At 40.0% G+C, this 23,178-nt stretch overlaps 1 long non-coding RNA gene across 2 annotated transcripts; it reads right to left on the bottom strand.

Moving 5' to 3' along the window:
• Window positions 1–244: 244 nt before the first annotated feature.
• LOC138747060 (uncharacterized) lies at window positions 245–3,979 on the bottom strand. Of its 2 annotated transcripts, none has more exons than XR_011347289.1 (3): window positions 3,813–3,979; window positions 2,180–2,292; window positions 245–949 (listed from the first exon to the last, which is right to left on the bottom strand). It is a non-coding gene; the product is annotated as an uncharacterized lncRNA (long non-coding RNA). The 2 variants fall into 2 exon arrangements; XR_011347290.1 differs by lacking the exon at window positions 245–949 and adding an exon at window positions 1,001–1,166.
• Window positions 3,980–23,178: the final 19,199 nt, after the last annotated feature.

Below are 23,178 nucleotides of genomic sequence, written 5' to 3'. Positions count from 1 at the left end.
AAAATGCTTTCTGAATCATGAAACAAAGTAACATTCTGAATGTGAATTGTTAAACTTATGTAAAAGATTTGAGGAGTAAATACACCATGAAGTTGACTGATCTTTCAAATAAAAGGTTCATTTGTGGGAAAAGTCAATGATCTGAACATTACCTTGCCTCGTAGTATTTATACAGTGCATCCATCTTATTAGTTTAATGTTAAATTACACATTTCAATATCTGACAAATAACTTACAGCTCAAAATTTTCAAAAAAGCCAGATCTCCCACAACTCTGCTCAAGATAATGAAAGGACTTCAAAGCCATGATGCTTACCAGCTAACATCATTTTATCAAGGAGACACAAAGATGAATCGAGAAGGGACACGGCAATAATGAAAGGATCTGATACATTGATTTGATGGAAATGCTTTCATTCTGAGACTGCAAGTAATTCGTTCTCGTTGGAAAACTTTGAAGTCACTGGATGTTAGATCAAGTTCCAGCAAGTGGAATTGAAAGATTCAGAAGTTGAAGTTCGTTCAGAGCTGAATCTATTTTCTTGGATGTTTCTGCAGCCTGCTTGAATCATTGCCAAAAACTCTTTTGGTTGGGTGTCTGAATGAATGCAAGATCTGCAAGATAGCTTGTATATCTCCTCAAAATGTACATGATGGCATAATGAACAATTATTCATGACCTGCTAAATGTAATGCAGGCAGCTCACCAACTTCATGCTATCTGGTTACTTGAAAATTAATTACCGTACCTAATGCTTATCCCTACCTTGGCCAGAGTCCAATCCTATCAGTGGTCAGCACCAAATGAACCAAACTGTATTTCTTCAACATTGCATGTGCTTTGTTATACAAAACAAGTGTGTGCCTGAAGCTTTGGGTGCCCTGCAGAAGATCGATTGGCTCAGCATGAGAAGTGGGGCTCCAGGATTTTGGACGCAGCATGAGAAATCTGGGAGAACAAATAATAACATTAAGACTAATACTGTCATAATTTTCCATTTCTCTTTCTTTTACAAAATTTTGCAGAAATTCAGCTACAGGATTGATAACAAATATTAATTTAGTTTCAGAAGTCCACTTCAGATCCTTTGCAGATCAATAAATAGTCCAGATTATAGTTCCAATTGAAAGAAAGTTCTAATATGTACTGGTCAGTGAAGCATTACCTAAGGAAAAGAGAGAATGGGAATAAGGTCAAGATTCAAAGAGTTTTCAAATAAAGTTTATCCATAAATATAGAGAAATGAGTGTTCCCAAAATTATCAAATGACTTGGAATTTTAGCACAGTAATTTTAATTCATAATTTGAAATGCAGTAGAAGTCCAAACATCTGGATGCCAGAAATTCAGACCGACCAAGAATCTGGACTTCTTGAAAACGCTCCAATTTTTAAAATTTAGCCAGCTTTTTGCATGTGTGCATGTCACAGATGCACGGAAGTCACGGAAATGAGCAAATAATTTTTTTTTGTATTTTTATATGAGAAAAAATTTTTGCTAACAAACTATCAAAATTGACCTGTTTATCTCTTCTTTATTCTCTTTAAATTTAAATTTTAAAAGTATTCCCCGAGAATCCGGAGAGTCCAAAAATCCAGACCGACCCAATCCCTGAGCAGTCCAGGTTTTAGGACTTTTACTGTGAAGTAATGGCTCATGTTCCAAAACCATATTTTACTATTAATACACAACTGACAATATTTAACTTCCAAATGTACAGGGCTGAAATTAGATTCAACGTCCACTTATAGGGCTTTCAGTATGTTGAGAAAGCAATCTCTAAAAATGTCGCATTGAATTATCAATTGCATTTAGATTTTCAGCTTCTTTTCACAAAACAATATCCAAAGTATTGTCCTTTGTAAAATTAATCAAACTATGCCACATTTAATTTTAAAACAAATCATAAATGATTTTCTTCACTAAATTACTTGACCATTGGAATCTTTGAAAAGCAAATGATTGTATAAACTGGAATGCAAGAAAATCAAAAATACAAGTTAATCACCATTATATGACAACGTAATTTAAAATAAATCTTAGGCGTCACAGTTAGGAATGTGGTTAGCTTAACGCTATTACAGTGTCACATTTATTAGAGTGCCAGCGACTCAGATTTGAACCCAATGCTGTCTACAAGGTGTTTGTGCATTCTCCCTCGTCTGCACGGATAACTTACACATGCTGTAGTTTCCTTTCGCCCTCCAAAAACATGCAAGGTTTGTAGGTTAATTGGTGTCTTTGAACGGAGTGGGTTTGTGGGCCGGAAGATCCTAGTACCGTGCTGCACCCCTAAATTTAAAAAAAAATAGTCATTTCCATTTTGAATTAACTAATAATACATCATTACTCCAAGGAAGCAAAAGTAGCCAAGCCATCAGCATCTTCTGCACAATACTGAATCTCCGATACGGCTAACAGAGAGGGGGTGAAGCCTAATGCTCAGAAATCAACCATAAAGCGAGCCCGTAGAGGTGGTGTGGAGCTTATCTCAATTAATGAATAATCACCTCAACTGTGGAATTTGATGGAAAAGTGGAGCTTTGGGAGAAGGTAAGCCATGATCTTCTCTGAGGGCCTGCCTTGGAACTACTTTAACCACAGTTTCCCACGTTCACGTCCTTCTATGAAAAGGGAACTCAAACACTTAAGCCGACCTCCTGGCTTGATCCCATCCCTGAGCCGAGGATTATTTGAATCTAGCCAGGGAAAATTCCAAATCTGGGGATGGTTTTAACTGTGTAAAGTATTTTATGAATGATGGTGGAACTTGTGAGCATTTCCAGCATTCTCTGTTCTTTTATTTGTATATTTATACAAAACATTTAAAAATGAATCAGTGACAAGGCAATTAACTATACTTGGGAATATGTCTATTTCACACATTTATTAAAGTGTGTGGGTGGGGGCTGGGTTAATCTTTCCTTTCTTGCTGATCAGTTTAATTTCAGGATGTCAGCTACCATCTCGGTTACAGAATGTCAGCTGCAACGGGGAGAAGCATAGTTCATACTTCATCGTTGGCTCAAATCGCTCCTGTCTACACTGAGATTGAAGAAACGCACAACAGCCGGAATGTGAATTCAAACGCATGGCGGCACGGCTGGCACAGCAGTTAGCTCAACGCCGGGGCTGGGATTCGAATCCCGCGCGGTCAGTAAGGAGTTGGCACATTATTCCCGTGTCTGCGTGGGTTTCCTCTGGATGCTCCGGGTTTTCTCCCACCCTTCAAAAATGTACCGGGGTGTAATTAGGTGGCATGGGCTCGTGGTCAAAACGTGCCTGATTAAGACAGATGGATTTATGTCTGTGTAGCTGAATGAATCAGAAATCTAAAATGGTGCAGCAGTTAGATTAAATTAGATTAGATTCAACTTTATTGTCATTGGGCCAAATAAAATATGATGCCAATAAAATACAAATTAGCATCCAACCAGTGGTATATACAAATACAAATAACTAAATGCAAATAAAAACAAGCACATACAGCAAATTCACTGATGGTGAAAATAGAAGCCCACTCCAAATTAGTGCAATGGGATACCCCAACGTATAGTTTAATGAGAAACCTATTGAGCCTGGAGAAACCTGGTAATAAAACATTTAAGGAAGAGGTGGGTTTATTGAAGAATCACTTTACCTCAACGCTCATTCCATTTGGCCTTCCCAGACAACAAGGGTTTTGCAGGCTCCCTGCAAAAAAGTAAGTTGCTCTCTTGGAGAGGATCTTCAATCCTCCTCCACGCCTTGTGGGTGATTTAAGTACGGGTATCTCCCTGGTAGCCTCCCCTCCTACTGGTCTCCAGACTCACCTTTATGAACTATAAGCTCTGTTTGACAGCAGCTCCAGTCATCCAATGAAGTCCACGCATGCAGTGAAAGGCACCCTGGACTGGTGCAGACCCGAAACCCTATCTTCGGGAGATTAGCAATTCCAACGATGATTCTGGTACCAGTTTGGATCCCATTGTCCATGTGCTCTGCTGCTGTGGGTACAGAGTTGACCTTTGTAAGCAGGAGGTAGCCCTTATCCCACAGATCTATTCCAGTTGTCTGTCACTGAAAATGTCTGACAGTGTAGATTCAGATTTCAGATTTATTGTCAGAGTGTATATGCAACCCTAACCCTAATTCTTTTTTCCTGCGGGTGATGCAGAATTACCACTTACTGTTAGTGCAAAAAAAACTGTACTCAATATACAACATAAACAAATAAAGAAATGTTAGCAAACTGACTGTTCAATACAAAGAGAAAAAAATCAATAAAGTGCAAAAGAGTCCATAAATTAACTTATTGTTAAGAAGCCTAACGATGGGGGGAGGGGGGGTAGCAGCTGTTCCTGAAATTGGTAGTGCGAGCTTTGTGGCACCCATGCCTCTTTCCCGATCGAAGCAGCGTGTGCTGGGTGCTGTTGAACTTTGATGATTGCTCTCCAGTGGCAGCGTTCCCTGTAGACGTTCTCAGTGGATGGGGAGGGCTTTGCCTATGATGTCCTGGACTGTGTCTTCTACTTTTTGCAGGGCTTTACGTAGGGGTACTGCTATCTCCATACCAGACAGTGATGTAGCCAGTCAGCAAACTTTTCACCACATATCTGTGGAAATTTGCCAGGGTTTCCGATGTCATACCAAACTTCCGCAAACTCCTGAGGAAGTAGAGGCGCTGATATGCTTTCTAAATGATTCCAGGAAAGATCCTCCAAGATAGTGACTCCCAAGAACTTAAATTTGCTCACCTTCTCCATCTCTGATCCCCCAATGATCACTGGATCGTACACCTCTGGTTTTCCCTTCCTGAAGTCAACAATCAGCTCCTTGGTTTTGGTGACGTTGAGGCCGAGTTTGTTTTGATGTACCATTCAGCCACGTTTTAAATCTCTAGCCTGTCTGAAGACATATCATCACTTTTTATACAACCCTCTACCATGGTATCATCAGGGGATTTGTAGATGGTGTTGTTATCATACCAAGCCATACAGTCATAGGTGCAGAGTGGGTAAAGCAGGAGGGCTAAGAACGCAGCCCTGTGGTGCTCCGGTACTGATGGAGATCGAGGAGGAGATATTCTTACCAATTGTCAATCATTGTTGTCTGGAGGTGACTCCTATAAGATGAAGGAGTCATGTGTTCCACATGATTTCCATGTCATGAAACCCTTCCTATGACCAGCACTGCCTTTTACATCCTGAGGTGCTATCAAAACCAAGTATTCTAGATTATTCCAGGTGCTTTCTCTGAAACCAAAGTAAAGTAAATCACCCATTCATAAATGTAAAGAAAATCAAAACCTACAGATTCTGGAATCTTGAGTGAACCAAAAGAAACTCAGTGCATCAAAGCAGCATCTGTGAGGAGAAATGGTCAGTCAATGTTTTGGGTCAGGACGCTTTATTGAGTCCTGCTTTAATCTGCTTCATAACAGCTGGATCTTCTGAAGTCAGCTCTCACGTTAATCACAAGCCCAGGTCAGTAGCACAGTCAATGCGCTCTTTCTCTTCTATGAGAGTAGGGCAATGGGCGTTTGTTGTCATGTACAAAAAAACAGATGCACTGAAATTCTTACTTGCTGCAGCCAAACACTTACACAAGATACACCAATTAGAATGGGGCAAGTTAAATGACCATAATGTGACACAACAGAGAAAAGAGTGATAAGTGTAAAAGGATTGATTGATAAAGAAATACTTGCAGTTGCAGTTAATGCAAAAGAAGTGGTGCTTTAATCGTGCAGACAGATAACTTGGTGGTCCCATAGTAGTTTATTGTTTGGGTTGGGGCAGTAAGGGGAGTGCAAGATCCTGATGGTTGTTGGGAAAAAAAGTTGTTCTTGAACCTAAAAGGCGCTGCACTTCAGGCTTCTGCCTGAAGGAAGAGGTGAGAGGAGGTGATGGGGTCCTTTATGATGTTGTTCTTGACATTGTCAGTGACTTCAATGGACAGGGATTCTGTGCCATTCTTTCAAATAATTTATGCATTTTATAAGATTAATTATTCCATTCAAAAAGTCCTCCAAAGATGAAAAATCCAATTTTTTCACAGGCTCTCATTTTCTTTTAAAATAAATTAACAGAGGATGAACTTCACCAGAGGGGAACTGAATGAATATCCTTTGGTGTACCAAATTGTTCTGAAACTCCATCAATCCCAACAATCTAATTAATTTGTTCAATGAACTAAAGCATAAAATCCCAATGGAATAACTTGCAACAAAAGTATAATAGAAGTTGTATTTTAAAATGTGATACATCCAAAGCCAAAATGAGATCGCTTCTCATTTTCATTCAGTGTCGAGATTGCCACAGTGTTTATTCATCACATTAAAGAATATAATTGGTGGGACAAAAACAAATTACTTAGTTTGGTTTACAAGCTCAAATGGGAACCGTTGCATCAGAGAATCTGAGTACTCCCCCTTCGCACCACTTCCAATTCCAATCATAAAACTCTGCAAATCATCAGTTTCTAGCATACACCTAATCTCAGCAGATGCCTTCCGTTGTCTTTCTCCTGTCTTCCTAAATGGTTGGAGACACCCTGGTGCAAGGGATTGATTTAGGAGGCACATTAGTTAAAGCAAAAGCCTTTGAGCTAGCCTGGACATTGAGCCTCATTTATGGAGTAGTAAGTAATTTTCAGACACAGTACATTGAGAAGTAGCCCCAGAATGGTTTGTGTATTTAACTGAAAATCTAAAAGCCATTCTCAACGGGAGCCCTACTGCCCCCCCCCACCCTTCCCCAACACCGCAGTCATGGGCCACAGCACATCTCTTTCTTTTCACCTCATGTAACGTGATTTTTTTTTTAATGTTCTCTTTGTAGTCAGTAGGAGAGAGGTATGGAAGAGACCAAAACGACTGCTTCATAGGGAAGGGCGGCCCATAAACTTGGAGCAGAGTCCTGGGGTGGGCAAAAAAAGGTAAGAGTGTCTGATCTAAAGGCATTTTCAATTCCTAATATAACAGATGAGGAATTTTAATTCAGCTTGCTGATGAATGAAAAACTGACGTTCCTAATCGCCAAAACGGAATATTAGGGGAAATAATCTGTGGATTGTGCTAGCGAAAATAAGTCCATATTTTAAAAATTAACAGCTCTGGCAATAGCCAAATAACACTTTTTTTTTAGTCACGTAAAATGTTGTGGCAAAGGCATTTTTCCACCACGTTTCTTATTCTTGATCAACTAACACGGTGGATATTTGATGCATCTCCCAGTTTTCTGCAACAGCAGGACATTGTACAAAATAGTTCTAACATATTGTTTGACAATGACCTAGACAGGCATGCATCAGGCATTTTGAAACAAGGGTTTTACATATAGATCAGTTATTTGATGCATGATGGCACATCTCTTGGCATCTTAGCATATCCATCAGTGCCAGTGAATTAGATACATTTCTGTTCAGATAATACCTTGAAATGGCATCAAAGGAAATTATTTCTTTCATCCATCCTGGTGTGTGTTTTGCCTTGAAGTATTGTCACTCAGTCACTATAGTATTCTTTAATCTGGGGAAATGGTGCTGTCTATCCAAGTACCCAGGGATATAATAGACTGCCATGTTGCTACCAACATTCTGGAAGACAAATCACAAACTTCTGTTCCAAGGAAAGATTTTCTCCCTATTAATATGCAGCTGGTGTATGATAACTACAGAGCCCTGTGACATTTGTCAATTTTTCCACTTTTCCATTCATACAGGAATATCCCCTCAGGCAATGGGGGATTTACTCCTATGTTCCACTTCACTGACAAAAGGCAAAGGAGGAAAAACCCAACACCCAACCCAAACCCACCAATTTTCCCCTGCAGCCGCTGCAACCGTGTCTGCCTGTCCCGCATCGGACTTGTCAGCCACAAACGAGCCTGCAGCTGACGTGGACTTTTACCCCCTCCATAAATCTTCGTCCGCGAAGCCAAGCCAAAGACAAGAGATGGTGACAACTTTCTCACCAGGCTTGATCATCTTGCTACTATTATATCCATGTAATGACTACTCCACAGGCATTTTGGTGTAAAGATTCATCGTATCTTGATGATCCAGATCTTCCACAATGTGATCAAAGCATCACATATGGTTAGTGTAGCACCAGCAATAGGGGCCTGGGTTCGAATCTCATGCTGTCTGTAAGGAGTTTGTACATTCTCCCCGGGTCTGAGTGGATTTTCCCCAGGAACTCCGGTTTCATCCCATCGTTCAAAACATACCAGGAGCTGTAGGTTAATGGGTATAATTGGGTAGCACAAGCTTGTGGGCCAAAAGAACCTGTTACTGTGCTGTACGTCCAATATTTAATTTAAGTTAAATCACTGTAGGGTCATTCATTCTATGCTACTCAGTCATGCCCTTTGGAGTGCATTTCAAGAAGACAGAGAAACAAAAAGTGAGATCATCTCCTGAAGAAGAACTGGATGAAATGGGAGGAGGGGGGGGTGGAACTAGAAGGATTGACAGCACAAATAATTGGGCACAAAAAGGCCAGCTGAGGAGTTAATCGAACAGAATTTTCATTGACATTTCATTTCACGGAGAGGGATGGATAACGTAAAAGCAAAAGTTAACAAAGAGAAAAGTTAGAGGAGAGTGTATAAAAATCAAGTGCAAAAGAGGCAAAGATTTCCAGATTTTAAAAGCACAATGAATGTAAAGGCACTTTATCTGAATGCCCACAGCATTAAAAATAAAGCCAGTGAAGTGGCACAAATCAGCAGAAAGGGATATGATTTAGTGGCCATTACAGAAATGTGGTTGCAGGGTAGAGAGGATTGGGAATTCAATATTCAAGGATATCGGGAAGTATGGAAGGACAAACAGGAAGATAAGGCTGGTGGGGTAGTGCTCTTTGTCAAGGATAAGATCCGAGAGATGATGTAAAATCTAAGGAGCAAAATGTTGAATTCATCTGGTAGAGATTAGGAATAGTAAAGGGAAAAAAATCACTGGTGGGTGTTGCCTATAAGCCATCCAATAATAACATTACAGAGACACAGGCAATAAACCAAGATATATTGGAGGCATATAAGGATGTAACAGCAGTTATCATGGGGGACATGCACATAGACTAGGTGAATCAGGTTGCTCGAGGCTTTCTTGAATAGGATGTTACAGAGCATACAAGGAAACCTTATCTTGGATCTGATCTGAATAGGGTAAAATTACAGATGCTCCTAGAAAGAGCAATCACAGTATGACTGAATTTCTCATACAAATGGAGGGTACAATAGTTCAGTCTAAAAACAGTGTATAATGCCTACAAGGGGATGAGGGAGAAGTTGGCCAGGGTAGACTGGGAACACAGGCTATATCAAGGCACGGATGAGGAATGGTAGAAGACTTTCAAAGAGATTTTTCACATTGCTCAACAAAAGTGCATTCCAGGTAAAAGCAAGGGCAGCCAGCCTTGGATAACTAAGGAAATAGAGGAAGGCGAAAAATAAAAGCTCGTGTGCACAAAGTCGCCAAGAGCAGTGGGAAGCTAGAAGAACGGAAAACTTTAAAAAGCAACAAAGAACCATAAAGTGAGCTATAAAGAGAGGAAAGATAGATTATGAAAAAAGATTAGCACAAACTATAAAAGTGGACAGTTAAAGTTTTTATATTTATATAAAGTGGAAAAGGGTGGAGAAAGTGATGGTTGGTCCCTTGGAAGATGAGAAGGGGGAATTGATATGAGGTAATGAGGAAATGGTCGAGATTTTGAATGATTATTTTGTCTTGGTCTTCACAGTGGAGGACATGTCTACTATGCCAAACACATGAATTTATGGGTCTAAAGATAGTTAAGTCCTCTGGTCATGATGGAATGCATCCTAGGGTACTGATCTGGGCAGAATTAGAAGATGGTGAATGTCACGCCACTATTCAATTAAGGTTGTAGGCAAAAGGAAGGGAACTGTAGGCCAGTAAGTATATCATCTGTAGTTGGGAAAATGCTTGAAAATATAATTAGAGAAAAAAATAGCGAGGCATCTGGAGTGAAATGGATTCATCAGGCAGACACAGCAAGGGTTCAGCAAAGGCGGGTCCTGTTTGACAAAGTTCCTGGTGTATTTTGGGGAGATAATGAGCGAGGTACATAGAGGGGAGCAGATGGACGTTGTTTATTTGAATTTCCAGAAGGCATTTGATAAAGTGCCACATTAAAGACATACATCAGACTAGGATGCATAGAGTTGGAGATAATGTATTAGCATGGATAGAGGATTAGTTAAACCAATAGAAAACAGAGAGTTGGGAGACAGGGATTTTGTTCTGGTTGGCAATCAATGGTGAGCGGGGTACTGCAGGGGTCAGTGCTGCACCCGCAATTCTGGAAGAGGGGACAGAGAGTAGTGTATCTAAGTTTGCTGATGACACTAAATTGAGTGGAAAAGCAAAGTGTGCAGAGGATACAGAGAGAGATATAGATAGGTTAAGTGAGTGGGCAAGGGTCTGGCAGATGGAGTACAATGTTGGTAAATATGGGTGGAAAAATGGAAGATCAGGTTATTATTTAAATGGCAAGTGATTGCAACATGCTGCTGTACAGAAGGGCTTGAATTGCAAAAGGTTGGTTTGCAGGTGCAGCAGGCTATGAAGAAGGCAAATGGAATGTTGGCCTTCATTGCTCGAGGGATTGAATTTAAGAGCAGAGAGGTTATCCTGCAACCGTACAAGGTAATGGTGAGACCACATCTGGAGTACAGCGTGCAGTTCTGGTCTCCTAACTTGAGGAAAGATGCACTGGATTTTGAGTCGGTGCAGAGGAGGATCACCAGGTTGATTCCAGAGATGAGGAGGTTAACCTTTGAGGAGAGATTGAGTTGCCTGGTACTAAACTCACTGGAATTTAGAAGAACGAGAGGGAATTTTATGGAAACATATAAAATTATGAAAGGCATAGATAAGATAGTATTATGAGCTCTCATTTTAGTAAAATGGGATTATCACTGTAAGGGATAGTATAGGCAGGAGGAACTGAATGGTCACAGTTAACATTTAACATTTCACACAAGCACCATCACAACACAAGTCACAGCCCAGTGACAATTCGATACGTTGGAAGAAATGAGGGAAGGTTTGTCACAGTCTGCTCCAGATTTGCTACATTTGGAACTGTAATTCTGACGACTGAAGAGAAAACAGCTTTTAGAAGCAGCTCTTGGGGCCAGCCATTCTGTGGAATACAGAGTAAAGCAAGTGCTGTGAATGACTGGGCCTTTTCGGTGGATTGACCTGTGCCAGGAGGGTCTTTTGGGAAGCAAAGTGTTTCATTTTGATTATGACTAAAAGTGGAGGTCACTTAGAGAGACTGGTGCCAGGGTCTTGGAAGTTTTGTAGAGGCCGCCCAGTTTGAGTCTTGCCTACAAAAGGAACGGGAGTGTTATGACCACAACTTGTGTGGATGGAAATTTCTTCAAAGCCAATGTAAGAAGAATTCATGAATCTGTAGCAGCCACAACTCCAGTCTTCCCATCAGTTCAATATTAATTCTGGGCATCAAATTTCAAAGGTCTACACTTCGACACTAAATCTGAAAGACTGAACTTTGAAGTAACTTTATCTCTCTCTCACACACACACACACACACACACACACACACACACACAAAGTAGTACACCTACGTATAGTTGGGGATAGATTTAGTGTTAAGGATAGTTTAAAAGTTAAGAATACAGTTTAAGAGTAAGAAATAAAATTAGTGTTTTAAAATTAAACACTGTCTGGTTCATTGTCTATTGCGGCTCGTTACGCAAGGTTCATAACAATAGAGGTAAGTAAAATGTTTCCATTGGTGGGGGAGATTAGAACTAAGGGACAGAAAACCCCTGAAGATTAATATTATCTCTTTCACCTTTTCCTTAATCGTGCAGCCAACTTCTACACAAATATCATTCAGAAAATGAATAAAGAGCTGGCAGGCCAAAGTGCCAAATGTGATACATGTGATGTCAAACAAAATAGTGCTCTCCGTTTCATTCCTCATGGTGCTCTATGTGCAAGGTTTGTTTGGGCCGCAATGCCTCCTTGGTTGCTTGTTATAGAGTCAGAATGTTACAGAACTGAATCAAGTCCTTCACAACACATCCAGCTGACCTATTCCATTTGCTTCCATTAGATAATAATCTTTTAGGCCTTGACTATTCAAATGCCAGTCCATGTGCCTCTTTATTTGTTATGGTTATAACTGCCTCCACCATCTCCTCTGTCAGCATGTCTGAAATATCAGTTGTGGATAGTGAAGATGGTTTTCAGAGACTGCGGAAGGATTTGGACGGCTTAGAAGAGTGGGCTGAAGGGTGGCAGATGGAGTTTAATGCCAATAAGTGCAAAGTGCTTCATTATGGGTGGAATGATCAAAACAGGACGTAGGCAGTGAAGGGGGGCGGCATTGAGGAATGCAGAGCAACAGAGAGATCTTGGAATAACAGTTCATCGTTCTTTGAAAGTAGAATCTCATGTGGATAGAGTGGTAAAGAAGACTTTTGGAATGCTGGCCTTTATAAATTACAGCATAGAATATAGGAGCTGGGAGGTGTTGTTGAGGCTATTCAATGTGTTGGTGAGTCCAAATTTGGAAGTTCTGATCCCCACCTTATAGGATGGATATCAATAAGGTAGAGAGGGTGTAGAGAAGATTTACTAAAATGTTGCCTGTGATTCAGTATCTAGAATACAAAGAAAGATTGAGTAGACTGGGTCTTTATTCATTGGAGCGTAGAAGGTTGAGTGGGGGGGATGTGATAGAGGTATTTAAAATTATGAGGGGGATTGATAGAATAGATGTGAATAGGCTCTTCCCCTTGAGGGTAGGTGAGATTGGAACGAGGGGTCATGAGTTAAGGGTTGGCGGATAAAGTTTAGAAGTAACATGAGATGGAGCTTCTTCACTGAGTGGAATGACCTTCCAGAAGAGGAGGTTGCAGCAGGGTCAATTTTTGTCATTTAAGAAAAGGTTGGATAAGTGCATGGATGTGAGGGGTTATGGGCAGGGAGGATGTAAGTGGAATTAGAGGAGGTCACTTAAATCGGTGCGGACTAGAGGAGCCAAGATGACCTGTTTCCCTATCGTCAATGTTAAATGGTTATAACCAGGTGTGAATTGCCAACTCAACAACCTCATGGGTTTCTACTCCTCTATGGAGGTCCAATTGTTAGTATCTGAGATGGCCAACCTTGAGAATGAGAGCCTGCTGTGTATGGACTGCTGAGGGTTACCCTGACTAAATTAACTTATTGACAACAATTATAGATAGCATTTGATGAACTGGTAAGTGAACAAGCTGTTATCTCTGGTGATGAATATGCCACTCGTGTTAAATAATGTTTGTGGATCATCATTCCAATTGATCTGCTTGAAAATGACTTCAAAAGAGAAAGGAGTGCTGAAACTCTGCAGCGTGGTGGACATTTGTCTCTCCAACCTGAAGTTCTAAATGGCTGACCGGTACATCAACAACAATCTCAGACTCAGTGCTACCAAAACCAAGGAGCTGATTGTTATCTTCAGGAAGGGAAAACCAGAGGTGTACGATCGATCCAGTGATCATTGGGGGATCAGAGGTGGAGGGGGTGAGCAAATTTAAGTTCTTGGGAGTCACTATCTTAGAGAATCTTTCCTGGACACAACACTCTAATGGCATTGCGAAGAAAGCACGCCAGCCCCTCTACTTCCTCAGGAGTTTGTGGAGGTTTGACATGACATTGAAAACCCTGGCAAATTTCTACAGAGGTGTGGTGGAAAGTGTGCTGACCAGCTGCATCACAGTCTGGTATGGGGATACCAGCACCCCTGAGCAGAAAGCATTACAAAAGGTAGTGGACACAGCCCAGGACATTACAGGCAAAACCCTCCCCACCATCAAGAACATTGCTATCAGAGAGCACATGCTCTGTTCTTGCTGATACCATCAGGAAAGAGGTACAGGTGCCACAAGACTTGCACCAGCAGGTTCAGGAACACCTGCTGCCCCATCCACCATCAGACTCCTCAACTCAAGCAGAGATTCATTTAAGGACTCTTAGTTTTGCTGCAATGCGCAGTCAGTCTGTTAATATTTCTATATGTGTTTATATGTGTGGGTATCCTCTTGAGTACAGATGTCTTGCACCACCAATAAGTGATAATTCTGTCTCGCCCACTCGGAAAAGAATCTCGGGGTTGTACATGATGTCATGTATGTACTCTGACATTTAAACATTCTTCTTATTGTTAGGATTGAACTGCAGCATCTCTGAAGGAGATGCCATTAGGTCAAGCCGAGAGTACTGGTCCTCTGCAAGATGGTGCCATGCAGGATGAAGGCTCATCTGTTGCTTTATCTGCGGGGCTGGGATCTGGTTGGCCTGTGATATATCACCTGAAGTAGAGAAAAGCAGATTCCTTCCTGTGGGCTGGGCCTCTGAAGTCCCCACCTCAGTCCTTCCAGCAGAGGGGAGACTTTAGTGGTGTAAACTGTCTCCTTGAGCTGTCACTTCCCGCTGTGGTAACTTTTTCATAGACACAATGGATCAAGACACCTCCTTCAGTGCTGTGACAATTCTTTCATTTCACAACTAGTGCTACATGGTTCCACATAATGAAACTCTGCAGGAGCACCATTTTCCTTTCTATTTTCCATGCAAGCATTTACTATGGAACCCTACTCATCAATAAATTCAACATCTTTTTCTCAGTTTGATCGAAGCTATTGGTTATGCAAATAGGATTTTAAATGCCACATTGTGTATCAAAAATAGTCATTTTTATTTAATAGATTATTCACAAATTCTAAATGTCACCAACATCAGTATTCTGGTCCATGAACTTAGAACTGCAGAAATATTTATCAAATGACATTTTACTGAAAGATTAATGTATTAAAATGCATGATTCATTAAAAAAATTCATTTAGTCAAATACATGTCACAGTTATGAAGTCCTAGCTAATTATTATTCAGCACTGAGATAGGTTTTAAGATTACATATTTTCACAGCATATATTTTCATTATTATTTCTTAACATGTTAAAATTTAGCATCGTTTCTGATTTTTTTTTAAACTGTATTCATTTGGGCTTCAGATGAGTCCGCTGGCCATCTCAGATAAGGGCAGCTTCAGGTGTTGCCCAGATAACATCTGGTGAAGCTTCCAAAACAGATAACCTGTTCACAGCTCAATCACTGCAGACAGGGCTTTTAAAAGAACGCTTGCATCTGAAGTTTGGAGCTAAATTGCCTGGAATTGCTGAAGGCTGATATTTCCTTTCAAGCCCCACTATCTAATGTAAAACATTTTCAGCTGCAATCACACAAATGAGAGTAAAGTTTGAGCTTCAGCAAGTTCAGGTTTGAATTCCTCTGCAAAATGGAAGAGAATGCCCAGCAGCGCACTTTATAATAAACTGTTTGCTGCATCAATACTCACAATTTCCTAATGGAACAGCCTCCACAATCTTCTGGTTTATTTACTTATGCCACATGGAAGTTGATACAAGACTACATTTATTGCACATCCCAAATTCCCCTTGAAAGGCTTGGAAAAATATTGGAGAGGATTTCAGATTTATTGTCATAGTACATCCATCACATCGCATACATGTAGCGCTATCAACCAACCACATTAGACTGAGAGTTGTGATTAATAGGCTTTAATCACCTTAAGGCTCACGAGCATTGGTAAAATGTGCCACTATCCTGTAGCACTGCCAATACAAGTTTAATATAGACAGATTATTGAATTGTTAGCAGTTGTACACACCTAAATGATCTCTGTAATCCTTAATGGGAACAGTTGATCAGATTATGTCATTATTCTGATGGAACCGAGGTAGCATCAACCCTATCCTCCATATCCATACCCCCATAACATCTCTACCCCCCCACCCACACACATGGACATGCACCTACATGCATTCACATGCATGCATGCACACACACATGCACACGCACCAAGACCTGAATATCAACTCCCGTGTGAGTCAGTGCAGTGAGTTAGCCCAATGCATTGGGGCTTTAAATTTAATTTATCTTGGTGTTGTTCCACGTCCTATTATCTCCAAATAAGTTTAAAAGTGTGACAGAGAAATTCAATGTGTTTGGAACATTTTAGGGGACGTGGCAAGATGGCGTAGGGAGCGGACATGCATTCCCGGTCTCCCCCAGGCAGTTATATAAATATCCGTTTTAAGAATATTTCTTTTCTGTTAAAAGTCTTTGTTTTGTTTATCAATTGTTTTTAGTTTAAAATGGCAACAAATATTAAGGAAAATAGAGTTCAAATACAGAACAAAACTACACTCTCCGACTTTGGAAGAAACTGGGCCTACTTGCCCAGACAGAACCACGGAGTCAAGGCTGGAATTTTCTTAAGAACGGAGCTCATTAATTGGACTGTCGGATAAGCTGGCCTTGGACACCCCTCTGAAAGATGGTGATGAATATTGATTTGAAATGTTTTATGAAGATAAATTGCAGTAAATGGCATTGGTTGCCTGTGAGTTTTAAAAATCCAGATAACATTAAAGTTTATTAGTGATTTTTTTTTGGATGGAATATCGGAAGGATGAATTTATTATCTATAAATACAGAACAAAATTATATTCTTTGACTTTGGAAGAAATTTGACCTATTTGCCCAGACAGAGCCAGAGTTGGTGCTGGAATTTTCTCAAGAACAGAACTTATTAAAGTTGATTTCGGACTCCTTTTTGAAAGATGGCGACGAATGTTGATTTGAAATATTTGAAATATTTTCTGAAGATAAACATATATATGGAACTCCTTGACCTGCAATAAGGTTTATCAGTGATTTTTTTTGGATGGAATATCGGAAGGATGAATTTATTATCTATAAATACAGAACAAAATTATATTCTTTGACTTTGGAAGAAATTTGACCTATTTGCCCAGACAGAGCCGGAGTTGGTGCTGGAATTTTCTCAAGAACAGAACTTATTAAAGTTGATTTCGGACTCCTTTTTGAAAGATGGCGACGAATGTTGATTTGAAATATTTGAAATATTTTCTGAAGATAAACATATATATGGAACTCCTTGACCTGCAATAAGGTTTATCAGTGATTTTTTTTTGGATGGAATATTGGAAGAGTGAATTTATTATCTGTGAGTATGCATACATTGCAAACAGATTTTAATAGTTTTGAAAAGGTTTTTTTTAAACTAAACAACAAGATCAGTTTAATATTGAGAAAATTGGAAAAAACGGAAACTTTATTATTAAATCTGGAAATTCAGTAGAAAGAAACTATGAACAAGATTGATGATTTTTAAAATTAAAGTCGAAGGAGCAATGTCCAAGAAGAGTTAAAAATTTTGAATAACTTTTTCTTGAAAATAAACAATAATTTCAACTTAACATTGAGAAGATTGACAAAGTGGAAAATTTGGTATTAAATTGGGAAACACAGAAGAAAGAACTTATGAATAACATTGATGCTTTAGAAGATCAAGACCGAAGGAATTATGTTCAAGAAAATTTTAAAAGATTTGAAAAAAACTTTTTTTGAAAGTAAGCTACAAATTCAACTTGAGACTGAGAAGAATGGAAGATTCGGTGTTGAACTGGGATGTTCAGAGGTGTTTTAATTCAGTGGATGAAATTCAGGAAGACTTGAAAAAAAAAAAATTTTAAAAAAGCTTTTATTGATTGTAAACAATGTTTAACTCAGTGTTGGGAGGGTGGAAAGTGTGCAAAATTTAACATCAAGTTTGGATTTTCAAAAAAAAGAGTTTATGAATAAGATTGGTTAAATTGATGGACCGGGGTTTTATGGATATAAGAAATTATGATTTTTCGGTTTATACGTGTATTTTGTCTGCCGGGGGGGGGAGGGAGGGAGTGGTACTTCTCTCCCGAAAGTCATATGCCACTTGTGGTTTATACCACACCCATTTGGGTTTTTGGGAATTAACCACCACAAGGTGGTTTCCTAAGGGGTTAGGGGAGGTGGGGCGGGTGAAAATTTGAAAATTATTTAGTATCTATTATGTAATATTATACTAAGTCAATTTGAAATGAATGTATGGAGATACTATAAATAAATTTCGAAAAAAGTGTTTGGAACATTTTCTCAATCTGCCCACAAGAAGGTTCCTCTACCCACATATCAGTTAGAGAACTGCAAACTTCTTTTGACTGGATTTTCACAAGGAAACATTTATCAGAAAAGAAATGAGGGATCTTTCTCATGCCAGCTCAATTACAGTGAGGGCGTTGTATGCATGTCCAACACGATCAATCATACTGATAGAATCTACAGTGATATCTGGAATGGAACAGAGAATTTAGTTTGTTTACCTTATAATTGTCATCACAATTGGCATCTGTGAAAGTTTAATTATTCCTGTGCATTACAGGATGGAAATGGGGGAAAAATCTACATTCTGTTGAACTCCTACAACTTGCCAATGAAATAAACCTGCTTCTGAATTTAAACATCACTGTTGAAAAGAACTATTATTTTAATAACCCAATAATGTCCCATCTTTTCATCAAACTCAAAATACCTCGAAGGCAGTTGCTCTTCTATTCCATATTAATTAAAAAGCATGAGCAATCTTTATTCTTTCACACGTTTCAGTTATCCTGTCTTTCTTTAAATGCTCTGAATCAGTGGTCTTCAAACTGATCCCTAAACTCACTTTCCACATTAAGCAATCTTTATGCCATAAGTCCTCTGTGATTGGTAAGGGGTTGCTTAAGTTGGTATGTGAGTGAGTGGGAGCCCCCAGGGGAAACCCACACAGGCACGGGGAGAATGTACAAACTCCTTATCGACAGCGCGGGATTTGAACCCTGGTCTGGTCCCGAAAGTTGGCGCTGTAAAGGCGTTGCACTAACCACTGCACCAACCATTGAGCATGACCTAGAACCAGACCACTTTGCCCATAACTGGCAACTGTCTACCTTGCCAGTGAGAGCAAGAGCACAGCACTTGGATCATTAATAGTGGCTGCCCGAGACAAGACAACAAATATGTGTTCCTGCAATTCACCTCAGCAAACCTAGGAGGCCATTACCATTTGACCTTAACATAGGGGTAGAAATAGGCCATTCAGCCCATCAAGTCTGCCCCGCCACTTAATCATGAGCTGATCCATTTTCCCACTCAGCCCCACTGCCCAGCCTTCTCCCCATAACCTTTGATGCCCTGGTTAATCAGGAACCATCAATCTCTCTCTTAAGTAGAGTTGAATCCCCATTATCCAGAATTCAAACAACTGGAAACTCAAACAACCAGCAAAAAAAATTAGGGGAAATAAATAAATAAAATCCAATTAAATAAGACTGGGCAGATGGACCCCATTGGGGAGCACTGAGACTTTGTTGGGCACGAGCAGGTTATCCCCACTGAACTATCAATGCCCCTCAATGGGCGTGCATTCTTTTCGCTGTCACCACTCGCATGGAGGTGAGCCAGGTTGTCACCACGTGGAAAGCGCCTGACCAGGACACTTGTGTGGAGATGAGTTTGTTTTCAAACTTGAGGAAGGTGAGCTGAAGCACCGACCAGGACACTTGTGTGGAGGTGAGTCAGGTTGTCAGTGCGAGAAAGGTAGTGGAATGCGCCTAGGGTCTGACCGTGATACTTGAGTCAGAGCCGGCATGATGAGGATAGGATATGGAGGTGGAGGGGGAAGATGGCAGTGGTGTTGAGACTTTGCTGGAAAGATTCGGATTTTAGACCCAGCGTACAAGACGACCGGGATTTTGAGGTGTCATTTTTAAGTTTTGCCCTATAAGCCGGCACAAACGGTAGGTTAAAAAAAAATGTAAATTAAAAAATTGACGGAGGTTCATTACAATGGCAACACCGCGTAGCGGCTAGCGCAACACTGTTACAGCACCAGTGGCAGGGGTTCAAATTTAAATTTTGTAAGTTACGTGAATTTACATAAATAAAGGCTACAATACTGATTTTTTTTTCAAATTACTTTCCATTTTTCGCTGTTTTTGTCTTTTAAATGGCGTTTTCTTAATGCAGATGTATTATTTAGGGATTGGAAGAGTGAGTCTCAATCACATATCCGACATCCGTTGGTGCTGGATAATGGGGATTCTACTGCCAACTCAATGACCTGAGCTCCACAACCAATTCCACACAGCTAGACTCAGAGTCTTGAGAATAACATGCAAGAAAAAATTCGACCTGTGAGACAGGCCTTCAACTGTGCCATTAAAATTTTTGGTAGCTTCTATTTGTGCTGTATAAGAGGCCACATTGAGAAACATATTGGCCCAGAAAATAACATATCTGAATAATAATAAAGGGTCCTAACCCAAAACATCTTTGTTCACTCATAACTCTTTAATAACATTTCAGAATGGCATAGTCTTCATGCATACTTTCAGATACAGTAGGTTTGGAGGTTAAACAAGCCTCCATAATGGAAGTGCTATAAATACTCAGCAGTTAAAATGAAAACACAATCACCTCCTTGGATTTGGTGTCGTTGAATATGAGATCATTGATAGTACATCATTCTGACTCATTACCCCATTTTACAGTGGTATCATCAGAAAATTTGTAAATGGTTCTATTGTCATACTGAACCACAGTCATAGGTATAAAGTGAGTAGACCCAGGGGGCTAGGAATGTAGCTCTGTGGTGCTCCAGTACTGATGGAGATTGTAAAAGAGACGTTCTTACCGATGCTCACTGATTGTGGTCTTGAGGTGAGGAAATTCAGGATCCAATTACACAGTGGGGTATTGAGGCCCACTGTCTTGGAGCTTGTTGATCAGTTTTGAGTGAATGATGGTGTTAAATGCCGAACTGAATTCAATAAAAAGCAACCTGATGTCTGTGTCTTTGCTGTTCAGGTGTTCCAGGTATTTGTGTAGAGCCAGTGAGGTGGCATCTGCCATAGGCCTGTGGTAGGAAAATTAGAATGGATGCTTGACCCATTGCATATTTCTAGCAATTTCTATTTTGATTTAAAGTTTTCCTGCTGCTACCATCGAGAAAGAGGCAAAGGTGCAACAAGCCTCGCACCACCAAGTTCAGGAAACAGCTATTACCCCTCCACCATCAGACTCCTCAACAACAAACTCAATAAAGTACTCTTATTTTTACACTTTTTTGATTTTTTTCTCTCCATAATGCAGTCAGTTTGTTTACATTTCTTTATTTGTTTACACGTTGAGTACAGTTTTTTGCCCTACCAATTAGGGGTAATTCTGCCTCGCTCAAAGGTACAAGAATCTCAGGGTTGTATGTGATGTCATGCATGTACTCTGACAATAAATCTGAATCTTAAACTTTGAATTTCAGTTTTTGATTTGCAATGGAAGTGTTCTTACAATTGAAAATCTTCACATTGGGTAAAGTGTGCTTGTTTGCAGCAATAACTAGTTTAGCATGCGATGACCCAACATTAACCACAGTAGTGATTAATACTGGGGTCTGGTTTTAACAAGTGGGGAACACAATTTTAGTTGGTGGAATGGCACATCCCTTGGGAATTCACAAATCTCTTGTCCTCTCCACTTGCAGTTTCTAGTCACACGCTGGAAACTCTCTCTTTGGAGTAGAAATTGAACGAGGATAACGCCCAGTGACAAGAGAGTCAGCCACATTACCAGTCCACAAATTAGTAAGTTGGCCTGATGTTCTGTGTTCTCCTAGTAAGAAGGCAAGTGGCAAATCACAAATGCATCGACTCACAGCTCACCTCATCTCCACACATCATCAAATGTTGAGGTGTGAGGGCCTGATTGGGAGCAATATCAGCTCACATTTTTTTTAATTCCACTGAAGTCAATCTGATTCATTCATTATCTATTACAATTCCACAAAGTAGATTTTGGTTTTAAGCTTTTGAACTGTGCACTTTTTACAACGATGTTCTGTTTTAGGTGACGGAGGAGAAGCGGAGGAGATCAAGGCACAGATTAAGATTATTGACAGTGCTGTGTGTGTGGGTTTAAGTCCCACCACTGACAGGTCCTACAGTCTGTGAGTGATGCCTCAGATCAGTTCTCACAGGGGAGAAAGGCCACTTTGAAATTGGTTACCTGACAGACCTGCACAAAGCGCCCGATTGAGAAACACAGCATGTATTAACTCCATAGGTCACTGACAGGATTAACAGTTAAATGTATTTTGTCATTTTTACCTCCATAACTATAAGTACAACTTGAAGGAATGAAATAAATTCTGTTTCAAGTGTTATTGTGAGAAAGGATGCTCCTTAGCAAATTTACATACAATTATTTTATTTGTATTCCAGACAATGGTCCTTAGAGCTTGTGTAGAACTGAACAAAAGGATGATTGTGACCTTTGTTGATGTTTTATAGTTTATGTTACCCCCACCACCACCACCCCCCCCCCCCCTCATAGAGGGAGGATGTACCACAATCTAGCACATCAATGCTTTCAACTGAAACCAAACATGACAGATTTACAAATGTGCAGACTGTTCAATTTATTATTTAATGCTTTCAATAAATATTTGCATGACCTGACATTGATGAGGCTTTCTAATAATTCACAGCGCCCTGCATAACGAATGTACAGCATTAGACTCACAAATCAGCACACCTCATTCTGCAATTCTGGCTCATTTATTTATGCGTATACATGCACATTAAATCTCACTGCTTTCATTATTCTACTGAATTTTAATTGGAAGCCTTCCAAAAAAATATTAGGTTCACTGGAAGCGACTTCTATCACTGAAGATAATTGTGTTGTGCATTTTGATTCTAAAGAGCATTCGAGAAAAGGGCTTGTGAGCACAATTTCACAGTTGTAACACGAAATGTTAAGGTTGATTTTTTTTTCATTTGGCTGTCTCTTGCAAGGCCAGAATTGATTGCTCATCCCCTTTACCCCAAAATTGAATTTTTTGCAGGATTATTTCAGTCTCATTTAAATTAATCCTGATCAGGACAACAGACTTTCTTCTCTATAAGACATCAAGACAACCAAAAGATGACTGAGAGTGAGTAAAAACAGTCCCTGCCACTCCCAATGTACAGGCCCAGCACACAGCCATCGAGCTGCAGATTTGATGGTACAAGACAAACCAGGTGAACCATGATAGCCCCCCAGTTGCGCGCCACCATTGAACCCCCCCACCCCTCATGCACATCCCTCACTATTGGACTTCTAGTGATGCCCACAAATCACAGCCAGGATGGGGCTCAGAGTAACTAAGAGAACGAATCACACATGTTGCTTTATAGCAGG

The sequence above is a fragment of the Narcine bancroftii genome, chromosome 12 (genome assembly GCF_036971445.1).
Source record: "Narcine bancroftii isolate sNarBan1 chromosome 12, sNarBan1.hap1, whole genome shotgun sequence".
In the NCBI taxonomy this organism is placed as follows: Eukaryota; Metazoa; Chordata; class Chondrichthyes; order Torpediniformes; family Narcinidae; genus Narcine; species Narcine bancroftii.
The sequence above is the reverse complement of the archived record's forward strand: the minus strand, read 5'-3'. Positions and strand labels throughout refer to the sequence as shown.